At 39.0% G+C, this 12,407-nt stretch overlaps 1 long non-coding RNA gene across 1 annotated transcript; it reads right to left on the bottom strand.

The window, feature by feature from the left end:
* Positions 1-3,294: 3,294 nt before the first annotated feature.
* Positions 3,295-11,743, bottom strand: LOC135531520 (uncharacterized). The gene is made up of 2 exons (XR_010454019.1): positions 11,285-11,743; positions 3,295-4,709 (listed from the first exon to the last, which is right to left on the bottom strand). It is a non-coding gene; the product is annotated as an uncharacterized LOC135531520 (long non-coding RNA).
* Positions 11,744-12,407: the final 664 nt, after the last annotated feature.

Below are 12,407 nucleotides of genomic sequence, written 5' to 3'. Positions count from 1 at the left end.
AGTACATTTATGTTATGTCATCTCTTTAAATACAGTGTACATTCAATTAGAATTGAGAGAACAGGTTCTGAAAATAGGGATCAATGAAAGAATGCCCTCTATGCTTCTTCCTCCCTGTTATAAATATGGTAGATTTAAAAATATTTTGTATATTATTTAGGTACATTTTAGGGTTAGGAAAGTATGTATGAATTATTTAAAAAACAGTTTGGAGAGCCTTTACACACTAAATATATTGATGAAGTGGTTGAATTAATCCTGAAAGTTGTCATATTCAAGATCAATCCATGAAATATTGGAAGGTGGAAAAAAGTGTAGAGAAGGGGATGCCTAGTCAGATGGATGACTGAATGCATCCAACCGAAATGTGTCTTCAGCATTTAGCCCAATCCCTGTGAATCAGAGAGATGCAGAGGGCTGCCTTAATCGATGTCATCGGCGCCCAGGGAGCAGTTGTTGGGGGTTAACTGCCTTGCTCAAAAGCAGAACGGCAGATTTTTTTCACCTTGCCGGCTTGGGGATTCAAACCAGACAACCTTTCGGTTACTGATTGGCTCTCTGGGTTTAAACTGATATGTGTGGTCTGATTTCCATAAATATCCAAATAGGCTACATGTCCCAAATTATTGCACAACATTAGCCTAATATGATCCACTAATGCTAGCGACTCTCAGGAACAACTTACCAGGATGTGACAGAGGAAAGAAAGGTCAATGGAACGGAATGATGCAAAATGTAAGATACAAATTGAAGAAAATTGACAGTTATAAATCTACACTACCGGTCAAAAGTTTTAGAACACCTACTCATTCAATGTTTTTTCTATATTATATATATTTTTTTACATTGTAGAATAATAGTGAAGACATCAAAACTATGAAATAACACATATGGAATCATGTAGTAACCAAAAAGGTGTTAAACAAATCAAAATATATTTTACATTTGAGATTCTTCAAATTAGCCACCCTTTGCTTTGATGACAGCTTTGCACACTCTTGGCTTTCTCTCAACCAGCTTCACCTGGAATGATTTTACAACAGTCTTAAAGGAGTTCCCACATATACTGAGCACTCGTTGGCTGCTTTTACTTCACTCTGCGGTCCGACTCATCCAAAACCATCTCAATTTGGTTGACGTCGGGGGATTGTGGAGGCCAGGTCATCTGATGCAGCACTCCATCACTCTCCTTCTTGGTAAAATAGCTCTTACACAGCCTGGAGGTGTGTTGGGTCATTGTCCTGTTGAAAAACAAATGATAGTCCCACTAAGCCCAATCCAGATGGGAAGGCGTATCACTGCATTATGCTGTGGTAGCCATGCTGGTTAAGTGTGCCTTGAATTCTAAATAAATCACAGACAGTGTCACCAGCAAAGCACCCCCACATAATAACACCCCCTCCTCCATGCTTTACGGTGGGAACTACACATGCGGAGATCATCCATTCACCTACTCTGCGTCTCACAAAGACGGGCTGCAATTTCTGAGGCTGGTGACTCTAATGAACGTATCCTACCCAGAGGTAACTCTGGGTCTTCCATTCATGTGTCGGTCCTCATGAGCCAGTTTCATCATAGTGCTTGATGGTTTTTGTGACTGCACTTGAAGAAACTTTCAAAGTTCTTGACATTTTCCATATTGATTGACCTTCATGTCTTAAAGTAATGATGGACTGTCGTTTCTCTTTGCTTATTTGAGCTGTTCTTGCCATAATATGGACTTGGCCTTTTACCATATAGTGCTATCTTCTGTTTACCCCCCTACCTTGTCACAACACAACTGATTGGCTCAAACGCATTAAGAAGGAAAGAAATTCCATAAATGAACTTTTAAGACTGCACACCTGTTAATTGAAATTCCAGGTGACTACCTCATAAAGCTGGTTGAGAGAATGCCAATAGTGCGCAAAGCTATCATCAAATCAAAGGGTGGCTATTTGAAGAATTTCAAATATAAAATATGTTTTTGATTGGTTTAACACTTTTTTGGTGACTATATTATTCCATATGTGTTATTTCATAGTTTCTATGTCTTCACTATTATTCTACAATGTAGAAAATTGCAAAAAGAAAGAAAAACCATTGAATGAGTAGGTGTTCTAAAACTTTTGGCCGGTAGTGTATGTTTCCAGCCATAGGCTATAAGTAAAGCTTTCTACAGCACACACGTCACCTTGGCTGGTTCAGCGCTTCTGACGTCTATAGTTTGGGTGTCCAAATTTCATTCGTGCAAATTACGAGGCCACACATTGAAAATGTGGAGTAACGACACAGCTCTTTATAGCCTATTTCACCGTGGGAAAGGGTACGCAATACATATCCTGTTGATATGATTTTCAGTTTGCTTCCAATGTGGCTAGTTTCACATTCGTCTCCAGGGATCATAAGGAAAAGTCATCTAAAACAATTATTATGTGTATTTTACAATCCCCTTCTCCAAATGGATTACTTATTTACCTAACTCTAATCAATAGCACTTATCCATTTATAAATTGCAGTGCATGGAGAATGCTGTTGTTTCTATCAGAAAAAATAAATAAGTAGGTACTTTTTCCACTTGGAACCGTCAGGTTCGCTCATTATTCATGGTTCCCTCACGTTTAAAGGTGGTGGAATTAAGTCAAGGTCAGAATACGGCTTATCTGTACAAACACCTCTGCCACACCTTAATATCTTCGATCTCCACGCAAAATGAATAGCGGGTGAATAGCACACTATTCGCATGCTTAAATTCAAGGTCAGAATACGCAAAGAGAAAAAAGTGCGTTCCATTTATGTGCTCTTAACTCGGGTCGGAATCGGGGCCTGACTGCATTATTCACACATGCAAGGTGTTAATTTCGGAAGGCGTAATCTTTTTAGTATAATTCTACATCATATTAAAACTATGTGTTTGTATGCGTTGATGATCAGATTCAATCAGCACTAGTGTCCCATGCCTAACCAAGAGCTGAGCCTGTAGCTGTGACATGAGCGGTAGTAAGAGACTCCCACATCAGAAAACAACGGACCCCGTTCAATTGATGGTATAGCCTATAGGGTATAATTTGACAGTAGCTTACAGGCAGCTTGGTGGCAAGCAAAATTCTGTATTTCATATTACAGTACACCTGTTGTAATATGAATACGGTATCAAGACACGTACTGTGTAATAACACACAGTACAATACTGTAAAATTGATTTTATTATATTGTTGTAATATGAATAAAAAAAACTGTGTAATAACACACAGTACAATACTGTAAAATTGATTTTATTATATTGTAAAAAAAAAAACTAAACGCTACTGAAAATGAATGAATTACATTTATTGATGGTAAGGGTTTGTATTTCACAGTATTTTACTGTAATTACATAGGATTGGTGCAAGCAGGTTTGCTACTAAGTGTTTACATATTACAGCATATCAATGAATATTTGGTGTTTTATATCACTTACACTTCTAGAGGCCCTAACGACGATTTCAAAACTGCCATCAACTACAGGGGAAAACAGATCAAAAGGACATGGCTAAATGCTTAAAACCACTTAACGTTCAAGACTTGCTGACACTTCAATCAGTCCCCTATACATTTTGAATTGATGGGGAACTTTAGCCACATAGGAGTATAATTGGTGCAGCATTCTCACTCATGGGGTGCAACAAATACAGCCTCTTACAAGGCACACCTCAAAATATGTTAACGAGCCAGAAACAACAATACCATGCACCCACTAGTGGTCAAAAGGTTTTTGGCGCTCTAAAGATATGGTATGGTACTGTATTCTGTGGGATGGAATTACAGTACCATTCGAAATACAGCAATTTCCCCACAATACACCATAATTAACAGTATGCTGCAGTAAAACGTTTCAACGTTTTTTACTGTTGATAATACCTCAAATTACCGCATAAATTACAGTTTTCCGTCGCAGTGTAGGTACACTACATGGCCAAAAGTATGTGGACACCTGCATGTGGACACCTACATGTATGGCAATTTAGCTAGCTAGCTTGCACATGCTAGCTAATTTTTCCAATTTAGCTAGCTTGCTGTTGCTAGCTAATTTGTCCTGGAATATAAACATTGAGTTGTTATTTTCCCTGAAATGCACAAGGTCCTCTACTCCGACAATTAATCCACACATAAAATGGTCAACCGAATCGTTTCTAGTCATCTCTCCTCCTTCCAGGCTTTTTAATTGAATAACATGGATTTCAACATTTATTTTGCAACTCTCGCGCACGCGACGTGTCCGGTCTGGTCAGCATGTTAGTGAGTTTGGGCATTGATGTTGGGCGATTAGGCCTGGCTCTCAGCGTTCCAATTCAAATCAAATCAAATCAAATTTATTTATATAGCCCTTCGTACATCAGCTGAAATCTCAAAGTGCCGTACAGAAACCCAGCCCAAAAACCCCAAACAGCAAGCAATGCAGGTGTAGAAGCACGGTGGCTAGGAAAAACTCCCTAGAAAGGCCAAAACCTAGGAAGAAACCTAGAGAGGAACCAGGCTATGTGGGGTGGACAGTCCTCTTCTGGCTGTGCCGGGTGGAGATTATAACAGAACATGGTCAAGATGTTCAAATGTTCATAAATGACCAGCATGGTCGAATAATAATAAGGCAGAACAGTTGAAACTGGAACAGCAGCACGGCCAGGTGGACTGGGGACAGCAAGGAGTCATCATGTCAGGTAGTCCTGGGGCATGGTCCTAGAGCTCAGGTCCTCCGAGAGAGGAAAAAGAAAGAGAGAAGGAGAGAATTAGAGAACGCACACTTAGATTCACACAGGACACCGAATAGGACAGGAGAAGTACTCCAGATATAACAAACTGACCCTAGCCCCCCGACACATAAACTACTGCAGCATAAATACTGGAGGCCGAGACAGGAGGGGTCAGGAGACACTGTGGCCCCATCCGAGGACACCCCCGGACAGGACCAAACAGGAAGGATATAACCTCACCCACTTTTTCAAAGCACAGCCCCCACACCACTAGAGGCATATCTTCAACCACCAACTTACCATCCTGAGACAAGGCTGAGTATAGCCCACAAAGATCTCCGCCATGGCACAACCCAAGGGGGGGCGCCAACCCAGACAGGATGACCACATCAGTGAATCATCAGTGAATTCATCCCAAAGGTTTTCGACAGGGTTGCGGTCAGGGCTCTGTGCAGGCCAGTTAAGATGTTCCACACGTGTTTCGACAAACCATTTCTGTATGGACCTCACTTGTGCACGGGGGCATAGTCATGCAGAAACAGGAAAGGCCCATCCCCAAACTGTTGCCACAAAGTTGGAAGCACATAATCGTCTAGAATGCCATTGTATGCTGTAGCGTTAAGATGCCCCTTCACCGGAACAAAGGGGCCTAGCCCAAACCATGAAAAACAGCCCCAGACCATTATTCCTCCTCCACCAAACTTTACAGTTTGCACTAAGCATTGGGAAAGGTAGTGTTCTCCTGGCATCCTTCAAACCCAAATGAATCCGTCTGACTGCCAGATGGTAAACCGTGATCACTCCAGAGAACACGTTTCCACTGCTCCAGAGTCCAATGACGGCAAGCTTTACACCACTCCAGCCGACACTTGGCATTGCACATGGTGATCTTAGGCTTGTTTGCGGCTGCTCGGCCATGGAAACCCATTTCATGGAGCTCACGACGAACAGTTCTTGTGCTGATATTGCTTCCAGAGGAAGTTTGGAACTCGGTAGTGAGTGTTGTAACCAAGGACAGACAATTTTTACACACTACGTGCTTCAGCACTTGGTGGTCCCGTTCTGTGGGTTTGTGTGGCCTACCACTTTGCGGCTGAGACGCTGTTGCTCCTAGACGTTTCGACTTCACAATAACAGCACTTACAGTTGACCGGGGCAGCTCTAACAGGGCAGAAACTTGACTAACTGACTTGTTGGACAGGTGGCTTCCTATGACGGAGCCACGTTGAAAGTCACAGCTCTTCAGTACGGGCCATTCTACTGCCAATGTTTGTCTATGGAGATTGCATGGCTGCGTGCTTGATTTTACACACCTGTCAGCAACGGGTGTGGCTGAAATAGCCAAATCCACTAATTTGAAGGGGTGTCTACATACATTCATAGTGAATGTAGTCCTATGCTTGGATTCCTATAGATTTCTTGACATTTTTAATGCAGTGAATTTCTCTTCCCCAACACAGGTTTCAATGAAAGGGGGCTGTCAGTAGTTCATGCTCATCTTTAAGAGTTTCGTTCCCCAAACCCTTCTTAATATTAATTGAAACCGTGTGCATTTTATTACTGACAAACCCACTATACCGGATGGGAATCAATTGGCAGAGTTAACACGTCAAACTCAAAATTCCCTCCAGCAACATGCACGTCACTTTTAGCATCGTTCACGTTTTCATGTGGGGCCAAAACACTCATGGCTTTATAGCAAAAGTAACCTAATTGTTACATGTATTGGAGCCAAACCTTGAGTCCTTGCACACTTTTCTTTGTTTATTAGGTACGGAACACAATGTGTTAGATTTCATGTCTTACCATATTGGCCTATAGGATGCATGCAATCAGTTCCTGCATGATGGCAACAGGCAATGAACAATTGAAGAGTTTATTTCCAAAATGCTACATCCACCAATTTTTTACATTTGTGTTTTGTCACAAATAATTATTGGTTATGGGTACCTTCATCTGTGTGTAAAATATCACTGTTCTCAAATTTTAAATTTTAAATTCATAGATTTTATATGTGTATTAAAATGTTTTTTTTGTTGTTGTTGCAAAACGCTGTTCCATTGTTTTGCTGGAATGGAATGTTCATGTACTGTATATTTTACTGTAATGTGGTCGTCTCACCTACTGTAGCTACCTTAAGATCAATGCACTTACTGTAAGTCGCTCTGCCAAAGAGCATCTGCTAAATGACTAAATTGTCAAATGTAAATGTTTTAAATGCAGATATCATATTACTATATTGATTCATTTTTGTATTATTATTTAAATAGTGATATCACAATTGTATCACTTCTACAATAATTTCTACATAAAAAAATTGTGCGAAAACCAATTCACTTATTTCTCTGAGAGTGAGGCAGATATATAAAGTTATCAAAAAAAACATGAATATTTGTCTCTCACAAATGAAACCATCAAGTAATAGATTGTCTGTCATTGAACAACCCCATGCCATGATTAAATAGTGGAAAAAAAACACACCAATCTCTTTCATATGTTCTTTAGAGAATAGAAGATAATTTACCAACATTTATGAAAATGGGTATATAGCGTTTTGGAATAAAACTCAAATGATCAATAGTGTCAGACATATAGTGTCTTCAGAAACTATTCTCATACCTCTAATTTTTCCACATTTTGTTGTGTTACAGCCTGAAATTAAAATGGATTAAATTGAGACTGTGTCACTGATCTATCTACACACAATACCACATGTCAAAGAGGAATTTTGTTTGTAGAACATTTTAGAAATAAATAACACATTTAAAACTTAGATGTCTTGAGTCAAGAAGTATTCAACCCCTTTGTTATGGCAAGCCTAAATAAGTTCAGGAATAAAAATGTGCTTAACAAATCACATAATAAGTTGCATGGACTCATTCCGTGTTCGATAATAGTGGATAACATTATTTTTTTATGACTACCCCATCTCTGTACCCCACACATACAATTATCTGTCAGGACCCTCAATCGAGCAGTGAATTCCAAGCACAGATAAAACCACAAAGACCAGGGAGTTTTTTCAATGCCTCACAAAGAAGGACGCCAATTGGTAGATGTGTAAACATTAAAAAGCAGATGCTGAATCTCCCTTTGAGCCTGGTGAAGTTATTAATTAGGCTTTGGATGGCGTATCAATACACCCAGTCACTACAAAGATAAAGGCCTCCTTCCTAACTCAGTTACAGGCCTCCTTCCTAACTCAGTTACAGGCCTCCTTCCTAACTCAGTTACAGGCCTCCTTCCTAACTCAGTTACAGGCCTCCTTAATAACTCAGTTACAGGCCTCCTTCCTAACTCAGTTACAGGCCTCCTTCCTAACTCAGATACAGGCCTCCTTCCTAACTCAGATACAGGCCTCCTTCCTAACTCAGTTGCAGGAGAGGAAGGAAACCGCTCAGGGATTTCAACCATGAGGCCAATGGTGATTTTAAAACAGATACAGAGTTTAATGGTGGTGATATAAGAAAACTGAGGATGGATCAACAACATTGTAGTTACTCCACAATACTAACCTTATTGACAGAGTGAAAAGAAGGAAACCTGAACTGAATAAAATATTCCAAAACATGCATCCTGACTCCAACAAGGCACTTAAGTAAAACTACTGAGGTTTTTGTTGTATAAAACAAAACGGAATACAGCTATAAGCACAGGCAAATCCTAGAGAAGAATTCACTAATTCACCATTCAGCAGGACAATAACCGAGAACACAAGGCCAAATATACACTGGAGTTGCTTACCAACACGGAAATGTATGTTCTTGAGTGGCCTAGTTACAATTTTGACTTAAATAGGCTTGAAAATATATGGATAGACTTGAAAACGGCTGTCTAGCCATGATCAACAATCAACTTGACAGAGCTTGAAGAATTTAAAAAATAATAATTCGCAAATATTGCACAATCCAGGTGTGCAATGCTTAGAGACTTACACAAAAAGACTCACAGCTGTCATCGCTGCCAAAGGTGTTTCTACAAAGTATTGACTCAGGGGAGTAAATACCTATGTAAATTAGATATTTCTGTATTTAATTTTCAATACATTTGTAAAAATGTCTAAGTATTTACACATTCTGTAGATGGGTGAGCATTTAAAAAAAATCCATTTTGAATTTGGGATGTACCACAACATGTGGAATAGGTCAATGGGTATGAATACTTTCTGAATGTACTGTAGTCCTAGTAATGTCAATGGGTATGAATACTTTCTGAAGGCACTGTAGTCCTAGTAATGTCAATGGGTATGAATACTTTCTGAATGTACTGTAGTCCTAGTAATGTCAATGGGTATGAATACTTTCTGAATGTACTGTAGTCCTAGTAATGTCAATGTTTCTTTATTTTTTCTTATGATTTGGATATATTTAGGTTTTTACTGGGATTTATAGACATATAGCCTACATCACTAATGATTAATGCATGAACAGAACATATTTAGCACAATATTCATAAGAATAATAAGGATGCTGTTAGGCCATCGTTTCAATGCAGCCTATACACATTGCAGGGACTGATCAATTCACCTTATATATGCCTACCTTTATCAGACAGACATTGCACCTCGTGTGTTACGCCACTATGCGCTATGACAAACATGAGATGTTACAGCTTTAACAGTGTATTCACAACTCTTATTTTCACATTATCTTGTATGTATCATAATTTGCCTCTTGGATATAAAAACAAGTGTCTTGCGTTGCAAAACATCTTTGGGCATATGGGCTGCTGTGTCCACTACGTGCACGGCTACAAAGGGGCCTGTTCCCTTGGTTGGATGTGGGTGGGAGCTGGAGAGAATGTCAATCAGAGCCGCTTCATAGACCAAGGACAATATCGTTCGTAAGAAATCAGTCACTCCGCATTTAGTATCAATGTGCCCCGCTATAGGGCAGCGCAGCACGCACTGGCACACGGTTCATGTGGGAGAGAGAAAGCACTTGTCGTGTGTGAGCGTGTGCGTGTGTCGACCTATGTTTGCGCGAGCGCGTGGTGAATTTTGAGACTGGCCACAGCCTCTCCCATAACGTGCGCTCAACCTGTACGCGTGTACACACCGTTGTAAAGAGGCTATAATGAGACGAAGCACTACAATGCCTACCATATCTCTTCTAAATACACATTTCAATATTAACCAGGTCTACTTGACATTTTGTTGAATAAGGACTACAATTCCGTATTGTCCTAATGGACTGGGCATGGAAGTGACTGAATAAATCCATTTGAATTAAAATCAAATCAATTCTGAGGCAGGTGTGGACGGTTTGGTTTTATGTCAATTTGGTGTTTGAGTAAAATGTAGAATATTCTGGATAGTTTTAATCGATTTGTCTTGCTTGCATTTTACCTTGAGGTACATTCCTTAATGAGTCTGAAATTAAAATGCTAACTGCAGGTAGCCAATGAATATCTACAAATACCGAACATTTATGGCTATATCATACTGAATTACATATTAAGTTACACATGTTGCAACAAACGATAAATAAATATACATCCATTTATGTCTAGATTTATTTGTACCTATCGTGTTATAACGGATTATAACCAGTCCTAGTCTTGTAAAATATCTGTTTACTTTCCCCACTACTATTACCATACGCATACTGGTGTAACTAGGCCGTCGCCATAGTTCAGGGGTCACCGACCTAGAGAAACCATGGTGATGAGTTCTCAGAATCAACACCATGCTCCTCCACAATCCCATCTAATGTCAGCCTATTGTTGGGTCTCAATCGTTATTTTTTATTTAAAAATTCAGTCGCAGGTCTAGGTTTAATCAATATTACAATGATGTATGTCAAAAATAACTGTCTGTTTTTTTATTGCCACGGTGACCAAGATGAATGTTATGTATTGTCTGTCTATGTAAACAATAAAATAGCAAAATAATAAAGAAAATACAGATAATTCTCCTTTTTATTTATTGTTGAAAAATAAAACAACATTAGTATTCAATGTATATGATTCCTCCACAAATATAGAAAACATCTAAATGTATCTTTGATGAATTAGATGACACTTAATTGTGGCAATTTATATTTTTTCCAGTAAGATACAGTTCATCATTAAATGCAATGTACATTTTTTTCTATTCATAGCCAAGATATTATCTCATGTAAATAAAGTTATCTCACGTAAACACAACATATTTGCTCCTGTTTGATTATTTTACAGTATGTACAAACACATTTTATTGCAGTAGAGGCACACGATTTTTCACAATCGTATATATTTGAAATTTGCAGAGTCTACAGTTGCAGACTATGCCCTTCCCTCGCATAGGCTACTGGTTTTCTTTTCAGACAAATTATCCCAACAGATTTCAGTGATCGCGGAGTGTAGGCGTTTGGCAATATATACTACTCTCATTTTACAGCGACTGATCTATTGAAGGCTATTACAAACTACTTTTTAATGTTAACTACGTGGTGATCATCCAATTATTATTTCTACAGAAGATAACAAGCGGTATTTTCGCACAGCTATTTGTTTAACACTATATACGACAAACCTCAAGCAGCCACAACATTTCTAGTTGTTAAATAGGCCTATTGGTGAAAGGGTCCATTTACATTTACTCCATTGAAACTCCAAGAGGAGGGACTCCGGGCTTGCCGTTTCACTTCTTTCTCTATGAGACGATATATCTACTCGCTGTATTCCATTCATCTGGTGATTCGCGGCGGTTGTCTCAAAACGTTTACTGCTAAACCATTGTTGCATCGCATTTATCCGAAATATAACCTAATTTAAAAATATATATAATGTTTAACGTCCCCTCTTCCTGCCCGCCGTATTCCCTTTGATTCACGCTTGACTCATATGGCTCGAGGGCGAATGGGGTCCGAGTATGGAGCGCCTTGAAACAGTCTCGTCTTATCTCCTTTCATCATCTAACCCTGGGACGCCTTGAAACCGCAGGGCCAGTTATTGCTTCTTTTTTTCCAGACAGCCCAATGCGGACTGGACAGCACCCAATGAGAGTCTTGTTTACACTATGTGAGTGACAATGCTCTGGCAATGTGCCAGCCAATCAAAACGTATATTGAGTGGGACTCATTTTTAAACCCTTTATAGTCCATATACTAATAAATACAGGAGAAATGTTAACTTGTTACACTGATGATGCCTTCTATAGTTTATCTTCCAACGCAGGTGGTTGAACAAAATAACACCTGATCATAAACTTCTGAAATAATAGCCCTGCAAAATAAGCATTTAAGGCATGTTGTAATGGTTTGAAGAAACACGTTTCTATCTGAAGTTGTCACAACATGAAAGCTCTGACCTCATTGTTGTGCTCATAGACACTTCAGGCCGAAATAAGAGTGATTATTGAGTAGTAGACATAAAGATATAGACCCTTCGTAATTGTACATCCTTATTCCAAATATATTATCATAACAACTAGTCTATTGATCCACCAATGTGTTCCCATCCACGAGGCACTGACATTTTTAATACATTATTTTATTACAAAATATGCCTGATTTAACTGTTTTAAATGCGCATTTGAATGTAAGGATTTTAGGGAGATTTGTATTTTGGACACAATATTTTTTTATCATACTAACTAGATAGACAGTGCATGCTTGTCTCATTAAAAATGTTGAATAAAGTGTTAATAAAATTATGGGTAATTTCTGAAAACTGCAGATATGTCCAAAATGACACATTACTTAATTACTTACAGAC

Source organism: Oncorhynchus masou, unplaced genomic scaffold, assembly GCF_036934945.1.
Source record: "Oncorhynchus masou masou isolate Uvic2021 unplaced genomic scaffold, UVic_Omas_1.1 unplaced_scaffold_1621, whole genome shotgun sequence".
In the NCBI taxonomy this organism is placed as follows: Eukaryota; Metazoa; Chordata; class Actinopteri; order Salmoniformes; family Salmonidae; genus Oncorhynchus; species Oncorhynchus masou.
This window is presented reverse-complemented; position numbering and strand designations above follow the sequence as displayed.